The sequence below is a fragment of the Marmota monax genome, unplaced genomic scaffold (genome assembly GCF_021218885.2).
Source record: "Marmota monax isolate L192 unplaced genomic scaffold, Marmota_monax_Labrador192_F-V1.1 WCK01_AAM20220418_F8-fsc00158, whole genome shotgun sequence".
NCBI classification, from domain to species: Eukaryota; Metazoa; Chordata; class Mammalia; order Rodentia; family Sciuridae; genus Marmota; species Marmota monax.
In genome coordinates this window covers 1,526,059-1,535,545 of record NW_026694092.1, presented here as the reverse complement: position 1 = coordinate 1,535,545, position 9,487 = coordinate 1,526,059, and positions in this window count along the sequence as shown.

Sequence of the window (9,487 nt, the reverse complement as noted above, 5' to 3'; positions counted from 1 at the left end):
ATAGATATACATAACCATGGGGTTCATTTTGACATATCCCTAAATGCATATCACATAATTTGTTCCATTTCAGTCCTCAGTACAATCCCCTTCCCTTCCCTCCTTCCTACCCCTGATCCCCTTCCTCTACTCTGTTGGTCTTCCTTCCATTTATTTATTTATTTTAAATTTATCCATTATAGTTATATATAAAATTGAAATGCATTGTGGTATATTCATACATGTACCTAGCATAATTTGACCAAATTTATTCCCTAGTTCCATCCCTTTCCCTCTCTTTCTCCCTCCCCCTTGGTCCCCTGCTCCCACTTTACCCATCTCCCTAAGGTAACATTTTTCAATCTTGATCTGGGTATTGGTCTCATGGCCATTTTCATTATACGAAAATTCATTGATCTTAGACTTTTATACCCCCGCCCACTGTATTTATGGTATACTTCCATAAGAAGTCAAAATACACAAAACAACTCTCTTCATCTGTTGAGGCTGTTATAACAAAACACTTGAGAAAAAATTTAATTCTCATAGTTCTGGAGGCTGGAAATTGATGATCAAGGCCCTGGCAGATTCAATGTTGAGTGAAAGCCTGCTTTCTCACAGACAGAGCCTTCTCATTTTAACTTCACATGGTAGAAAGGATAAGATGTCTCTCTCAGGAACCTAACTTTAGAGAGAAGAACCTGGGGAAAGGGAATTCTAGTATTATGCTCGAGTTTGGGACCCCCCAAAGACCACCAGAGACCAAGATCGATGTAAGCAGCAAAGAGGTGTTTATTGCGAGCTAGCTTGGTCCTCCACGCACACACACAGCAATTGGTGACGCTGAGAGGCCCCGAGCCCAGGGTTTGCAGCAGTTTTACACACTCTTTGGGGAAGGCAGAGACTTCACATACATTATAACATCTCTTACTAAATCATTACACACTGCGGGGAAATCATAAAACAACGCTAAAACATGATTAGCACATTCACTGGTGGGAACAAGTTGGGAAGGGGTGATTGGTTAGTATAAGAGGGGGATTTGTTTGAACTGATTGGTTTAGGCCAAGAGGGGAGTACGTGCTGAACTACATGGTTTCCCAACATGTTATCAACCACCATAAACTACTGGGAGGGTCATCTGGCATCGCAGGTATTTTCCCTGTCTCATGCTGATTGGTGGCTGCTAGGGGGTTGCTATGGGTCCCCACCTAGCCTGACTGAGTCAGGGACACCTGGTGCCACAGATCTCTCCTGTTATTTGCAGACAAACAACTCAGCAGGGTGGGTATGTGCCTAGGAGTGCTCTGTGGGTCTTTCCAAGGACAAGGGTCACGCCCCCTTCCTTGGACAGGCTTTGCTCTGAAGTAGAGGCTAGTTTCTCAAAAAATGGAGTCACATCAGTTTCTCACTAGAGGGCACACACACAAAAAATAGGTTACAGAAAGTCACACATTTGGGAAACTTGTCAGAGAAACTAGACCTGATGTTTATATCTTCTCTGAAATCTCAGAAAATTTATTATGCGTTATGTCTTATCTTGAACTGGCTTTTGATTCTTGATTTGCTATTTTAAGGTCTTTTGTTCCCAACTAGAGTGTAAGTTCTTTGGAAGTATAATACATGACTGACAAGAATGACCATTTATTTAAATGGACATATCTTAGGTGTTTTGCTTATATCATTTTTTCTCTTTTTAAAAAAATTTTTTTAGTTGTAAGTGGACACAATACCTTTATTTTGTTTATTAAGTTTTTTTTATGTGCTGTTGGGGATCAAACCCAGTGCCTCATGCTTGCTAGGCAAGAGCTCTACCACTGAGCCATGACCCAAGCCCTGCTTATATCATTTCTGCAACAAACTAAGGATATGATGTCACCTTGTAACAGTGGTCCACTTTATGCTTTGAATATAGCTTTTGCTATTCTGCCATTGCTATTTTTTTTTAAAAGACCATGGTTCTTTTAGTTCCTATGTCCCTGCTCCACCCTAATCTCTCCCCCTCCCTAATCTCAGGGGAAACTGGGTTACTTACCTTTCTTCCCCACCCTAGGCAGAGCTATCTGTCCTTGAGCACACACCCACCAAAGGAAGAAGTAATCCAGACTTTGGAGATGGCACAAGAAGATCTCAGAAATGACTATCTCCCAAATTAACAAATAAATTACAACTCTGGACAGAACTCTTGGAATTTAGCCCCCCCCCCCCTTTTTGAGAAAAAGGAAAAAGAAGTTTTATTGCTTTGATAGCAAAATAAAAACACAGGGGACTCCTGTCCCAGAGGCTGTGATTCTGCCCATCAGCAGGAATAGGGGGCTTTTAAAGAGGTGATTGAAAGGCTACATTCCATGTGTTCTCTGTTGGAGTTGTAATTCACTTGTTAATTTGGGAGACAGTCATTTCTGAGATCTTTTGGTACCATCCCCAAGTCTGGATTAATTTGTTCCTACGGTGGGTGTGTACTCAAGGACAAATAACTCAGCCTAGGATAGGGAAGGTAATCCTGTTTCACCTGAGATTACGGAGGGGAGCAGTGAGAAAGGAAGAGAAAGAAACATGTTCATTTAAAAAACAAGTTGCAGTGGCAGAGCATCAAGTGCTATATTCAAAGCATAAAGTGGATCACTGTTACATTTCCCCCACTGTCAATTTCTACATTCCATTTCTATGGAAAAATGGGCGACAACATATCTAAGCTGCTTCATGCTGAAAGAGGGCAAAGTTGGGGAAAGTAACCTAATATCTCTTGTTCTCTATAACGTGGGGCATGGACAAATAAGGATATTCAGCATCAGAGCCATCCAGAGGTCCACAGTGGCAGATGGCAGGTGACAAGACAAGGCATGCACAGGGCAGGGATCATGCTAAGATAATAATAAACAAGATTGCAAAGTACTGGAATACAGCCTTTGAATAACCTGTTTAAAATCCCCCTGCTTCCCTTGATGGGTAGAATCACAGCCTCTGGGACAGGAGGAGTCCCCCCTGCTTCTCCTTTGCTAGCAAAGCAATAAAACTTCTTTTTCCTTTTTCTCAAAATTGTGTCCTTGTTATTTGATTGCCATCAGGGATAAGGACTGAGCTTTTGGTAACAATCTGCTTGAGTGAGATTCATTAACTTGCTCAAGGTTTCACAGAGGGCTGTGAGTCAAACCCAGGGCAGCTTGACCACAATATCAGTGCTTTTAACTACTGTAGAGAAAGCAAAGAATGAGAGACGGTAAGCGAAAAATGAAAGACTGAGACTAGGCAGAGATACACACAAGAGTTTATTTGTCAGAGATGACAAATAAAGGCCATCTCTCTATAGGAGAGAGAGGCTTGGGTTCAGAGACTTTTATGGCGCAGGCTCAGGAATCAGAGCTGGGCAGGTCCTAATGCAGGCAGTTAGAGGTTGGGTTGGTATGAAGGAGTGGTGAGCCTTTCTCAGAAATGCCCTTGGGTGAGAAAGTGAAACTTTTCCCTTAAAATGGCCATCCAGATGCTAAGAAAGACCTTATAAATACTAACATGCATCTTTCTTCTTACTCCATGGTCTTGCTTCCCAGGTGTAGCACAGACTCCCTTGTAAAGGGGGGCTCAATTAATGTGGATATCTAGTAGGTATAGAAACATTTGCTAAGTGAATTCCACATGTCCTTCAACATTGACATAAATCTCTGTTCTCCTGTGTTCTGACCCCAATATTTCATATTTATGTTTTTCTTCACAGTATTAATATGAATGCTGTCTAGTATTCATTTTCTTTGGAGAGATTATCTTCTTATATCTAAGCCTGGTCCTCTAGCTTCTGCTGAATTCTGGAATCCAATAATTTATTATTTTGATTACATATAATTGAACCCTAGGGTGACCACTAGTTCCTCCTCCTCCTTTCCCTTGATCAACCACGTGTTAACATCAAGAATAGGTCCTTGTCCTACCTCTTTAACATCTACTTGTGTTCATCCCCTATCTTCCTGGGACATTGTAAAAATGATCACATTCTTCCACTGTTATGGTTTGGATATGAGGTATCCCCCAAAAGCTTATATGTGAGATAGTGCAAGGAGGTGTAAGTGTGAAATGATTGGGGTTTGAGAGCCTTAACCTAATCAGTGCATTAATCCCCTGATGGAATTAATTGAGTGGTGACTGTGGGCAGGCAGGGTGTGACTGGAGGAGGTAGGTCAGTGGGGGCATGACTTTGTGGTATATATTTTGTGAACGAAGCTTAGTCTCTCTCTGCTTTCTGATCATCATGTGAGTCACTTCTCTATACCACAGTCTTCCACCATGATGTTCTGTCTCATCTTGAACCCTGAGGAATGGAGCCAACTGTCTGTGGATGGAGACCTTTGAACTGTGAGCCCCCAGATAAACTTTTCTTCCTCTACAATTGTTCTTGTTAGGTATTTTAGTCACAGCAGAAAAAAAAAAAAAAACACTGACTAAAATGTCCATTTTCTCCACTCATGTCCTTATATTGTGACACTGTAAAACCTCCCATTTGCTGTGGTATCTATTTCTTGCCCCCTTTAAATCTCATTGAGTCAAGTGACTTGCTTTGGCCAATAGAACACTAGCAAACAGGGCACAAACATAGGCATGAAAAGTGCTTGCACATTGGGCATGTCCTCTTGCTGCTCTTAGAACTCTGCTGCTGTGGGAATTCTCCTAGGATTGGCTGCAGGAGGATAAGAGGTCACATGGACAACTGAAGTAACCCAGCACGCTGACAGTCAACCATTCCCAGCCCATCCTGCAGTTGATGATAGATGCCTGATGGGGCAACAGCAGGTGAGTCTGGTCTAGGTATGAAGTTCTGTCTAGCTAAGCCCAGCCCAAATCATTGACCCACAGAATCATGAGTTAACAAAAGTCTGCCAAGAGTCAGGGTAGTTTAGTACATGGCCAAAAGTGATACCTCTCTTTTCTAAGCCTCAATTTAAAATTACCTCCTTAATGAGGTATTCTCTATGGCCAGATAGTGCTTTTTTTTTTTTGTACTGGAGATCAAACCCAAGGGTGCTTAACCACTGTGCCTCATACCCTTTCCTTTGTATTTTTTATTTGGAGACAGTGTCTTGCTAAGTTGCCCAGGATGGCCTTGAACATAGGATCTACCTGCTACAGGCTTGAGGGTCACTGGGGTTATGGATGTGTGCTACCATGCCCAGTTATTGGTTTTATTATCTTGTTTACTTCATCATTTGTCTCTCAAGCTAGACTGCAAGCTCAGTGAGGGAAAGGACCATATTTGATATGTTCACTACTGAATTCTTAGTTCTAGGCACATAGCACCTATGCAATAAAACTTGGTCAAATGAAAACATTTGCCACATCACATTTTAGGCTCCTGACTGGTGATCACATTATGTCTAGAGTACAGTATGAGTTCTGGAAGGAGAACCTCCACCTTCTTCCTGGCACTGTCACAGACAAGGGCACCTCTCCAGCATAGCAGATTGTCCTTCCAGTCTCCTTGCTCCTGCTACAGTTCACTACAGCAATCTCCCAAAGAGTTTTATTTTATTTTATTTTTTAGTTGTAAATAAACACACTAACTATATTTTGTTTATTTATGTTTTTTTATGTGGTGTTAAGGATCGAGCCCAGTGCCTCACATATGCAAGGCAAGCACTCTACCACTGAGCCACAACCTAAAGAATTTATACAAGTCAAACATTAGAAGGTATCATTATGTAGTGGAGGAAAGTTCCTTACTGGAGAATGTTACTTACCAAATTATATTGTTATGTTGTGGGCATGTATGAATATGTAACAATGAATTCCACTATTATGTGTAATTATAATGCACCAGTAAAAAAACATGGAATTGGGCTGGGGCTATAGCTCAGTGGTAGAGCACCTGCCTCGCAAGTGTGAGGAACTGGGTTCAATCCTCAGTACCACATAAAAATAAATAAATAAATATATTGTGTCCATCTACAACTAAAAAAAAAACCATGGAATAAAGGAAAGAAAGAAATCAAGATCTCTTATAGATTAGAAACAAGTGGTGAGAAGAGTTGTAAGCTTTGATCAGTTTGTGTGCCTTCATTTCTATCATTTTGAAATTGATCCTTTTAATGAGTGTTTTAGTCAGCTTTTTCATCATTGTGACCAAAAGACCTGACAAGAATAATTTTAGAGGAGGAAAAGTTTATTTGGCGCTCACGGTTTCACAGGTCTCCATCCATATTTGGCCAATTCCATAGCTCTGGGCCAGAGGTGAGGAAGAAGATCATGGCAGAAGGGCATGACAGAGGAAAACAGCTCAGGCCATCACACTAGAAAGCAGAGAAAAAGAGCTCCATTCACTGAGAACAAAGTATACACTCCAAAGGCAAGCGCCCAGTAACCCATCTCCTTTAGTCACACCCTACCTGCCTATAGTTACCACCCAGTCAATCCCTATCAGGAATTAACACATTGATTAGGTAAAAAACACTCGAACCCAATAATTTTACCTCTAAACTTTCTTGTATTGTCTCACACATGAGTTTTTGTAAGACACCTAATATCTAAACTGTAACAATGAGTTAAATATTAAATGTTTATTTCTGCCTGAATAATGAGCAATTACAAGCATTGTTTGTAACTCAGTGGCCCACATAATTCCAGATGAATACCCCCAGTGGAACACAATTCTACATGGACAAATGGCTGAATACAACAGGAAGTCAGAATCACTTTTCTACATTTACTAAGACAGGAGTTTTTGTGGCCTGACAGGGCTAGCTGGGATTACAAAAGAAAGAAAATGTTACGTTTCCTGGGCCCCCATATAATAAATATGTTGCCAAAGGAAAATAAATAAATTTCATGTTAACATGGCTTAGCATCTAATACTGATGAATGCCACCATGTCTATACCAGCACTGTTCAGTATAGCAGTCACTAGCCACATGTGACCACTAAGTATGAGAAATGTGGCTATTCCAAACCAAAATGTGTTGTAGGTATAAATAACACATCATATTTTGAGAGTTACTACAGGAAAGAACAGAATATTATTAATAATTTTTATATCTGATGGCATGAAAATTGATATTTTACATATATTGACATAATTAAAATATATTATTAAACTTTTAATTTCTCTTCTATTTACTTTTTCACTGTAGTTACTGGGACATTTAGAGTTTCCCATGTGGCTCCCATTTGTGGTCTGTTAGAGTGGACAGAGCTGCTCTAAACCTTTGACCTGGTGGACACCCAAACACTGACTTCTCTTTGGAAAAGTCACCCCAGAGCCAGGAGTCCAGTAGGGGAGTTTTGGCCTGTTCTTTTTATGGTCTCTGGAATTTTCTCCTTTCCTTATCTTCTCCCCTGTCCACACTCTCCTCACTACTATTGATTGGTGGCCCCTCTATCCACTCATCTGTTATAGCTTTTCTATTGGATCTCCCTGCTGAAGGGCACCAAGTACAGAAGCATCTAATTGGGTCCCCTGCTAGTATCCTCAAGCACTTTCCTCAACCAGGAAGTTGACCTATTAGAAGACCCTCTCCATTCTCGTTTGTTCTGGCTCTGCCCCTAACCTCCTCACTCATCATGTTGCCCTGGCTGCCCAAGCCCTTCTATGTCTCTCTTAGGTAGATTGCAAATTAGTAGAACCACTGTGGAAATTAGTATGTGTTGGGAAAACATATAACGGCAGCAGCACCCCAGAGAAAAACCCCAACATGGCGCCTAACGACCCTCTTTCTCCTCTTTGTTTCTTTCACTGGTGCGAAACGTTCCCGCCGGCGCCAATGTTCAAACCCTGCTGGTGGGAAGCCTTAGCCCCAATTAGAATTAACTTCTTGGGCTCCAGAACTGACATATGGAAGAGCTTGCCAATAAACGGGCGACCTGTTATCTATCTCAGCCCTGCTACTTCTCCTTAGACCTATATAAACACACAGCCTTTTGTAATAAAGTGGAAACCTCTTTGGTGATCTGTGTCGTGTGGTGTGGCATCTTCCAGTCTTACAGTATGGAGGTTCCTCAAAGAATTAGGTATGGAATCACCATATGACCCAGCTATACCACTCCTCAGTATTTATCCTCAAGAATTAAAGTCATCATTCTACAGTAATGCATGCATACCCATGCTTAGATGCACAATTAAAAATAGTTAAACTATAGAAGAAGTCTAGGTGACTGCCAATGAATGAATGAATAAAAAATGTGGTATAGATACATAATGGAGTTTGAACTCAGCCATAAAGAAAAATGAAATTATACCATTTGCAGGTAAATGGATGGAACATGAGACCATTATATTAATCCAAACTCACAAGGTCAAGGGTCACATGTTTTCCTCATATGTGGAAGCCAGAGAGGAAAAAAAAGAAAGGTGTTGGTGGTTGAGGGTCTCATGAAAATTGAAGGGAGATCAATAGAGTAGAAGAAATGGAGCAGGGGAGGGAAAAACAGAGACAAGGAGAATTTCTGGGGAATGATTAGCCAAATTACATTGTTATGTTGTGTGCATGTAGGAATAAGTAAAAACAAATCCCACCATTAGATACAATCATAATGCACCAATAAAAAACGTGTAAAAAATAAAAACAAACAAAACCCAACAAACTGCTGATAGTGGGTCACACCTCAGATCAATTAAACCAGTGTCTCTCAGAGTGGGGCCTGATGGATTTGCACTATAGCTCTCTAGTGTTCTAGAAATCTTCCTTCATAAACAAAGGCAGGTGCCTGAGACTCAATAACAGAGGACCATTCACCAGATGAAAGTGTCTAAAGGTAGTAGGATTACTGATTTTCTGGCGCTGTGCTCAGGAATCCAATTAAGTGCCTTTTCTACAATGGATTCCATCCTCCTCACCATTACCCAAAGCTATGGTTTGGGGCTGCAGGAGGGTCCTCTCTCATTGCCAGGACAGGGTGGCCTCACCCTCTAGGATTGGTTTTTCGAGTGTTAAAGAAAAGCGAAGAAGACTTGGTCAAGAATCCTCTCTCCCAACAAAGCCTGGCTTTCAAGATGGGGCTTCAACTCAAAATATCTTGCTCTTGTCAGTCCTGAGCAGAAACCCCACGTTCCTCTTTCCAGTTCCACCCATTTCATCTCTCTGTTCCCCCATCCCAGGCAGATGATGCCTCGGAGGTGACCAGGAGCAGGGACAGGCAAATGAGAAAGGGAAATACTTGCTCATATTGTGAGAAATAGGAAGTCTGGAGGTCCGTTTTCAGAATATAGTATCCAGCCTTAATTGGAACCAATTGTAGCCACTTTAACTATAACCCTTCCCTTTGCCTGCCCCAATTTTAAAATTAGCCAATCATGTAGATTGTATCGCTGAGCTCCTCCAATCAGGGTGAAGGGCAGCCCTGCATGAGGCATATAAATAGGCATACTGCCAGCCCAGTTGTGCTTGCTAGCCAGGTTTTGTAGCAAGCCCTTCGGTCAAAAGTAAAGGTTTGCCTTGCCCTGGCACTTTCCTGTGTCACGTGGAATATATATATATATATAGTGGTATGGGGCAAGCACTCTACCAACTGAGCTATATTCCCAGCCCCATCT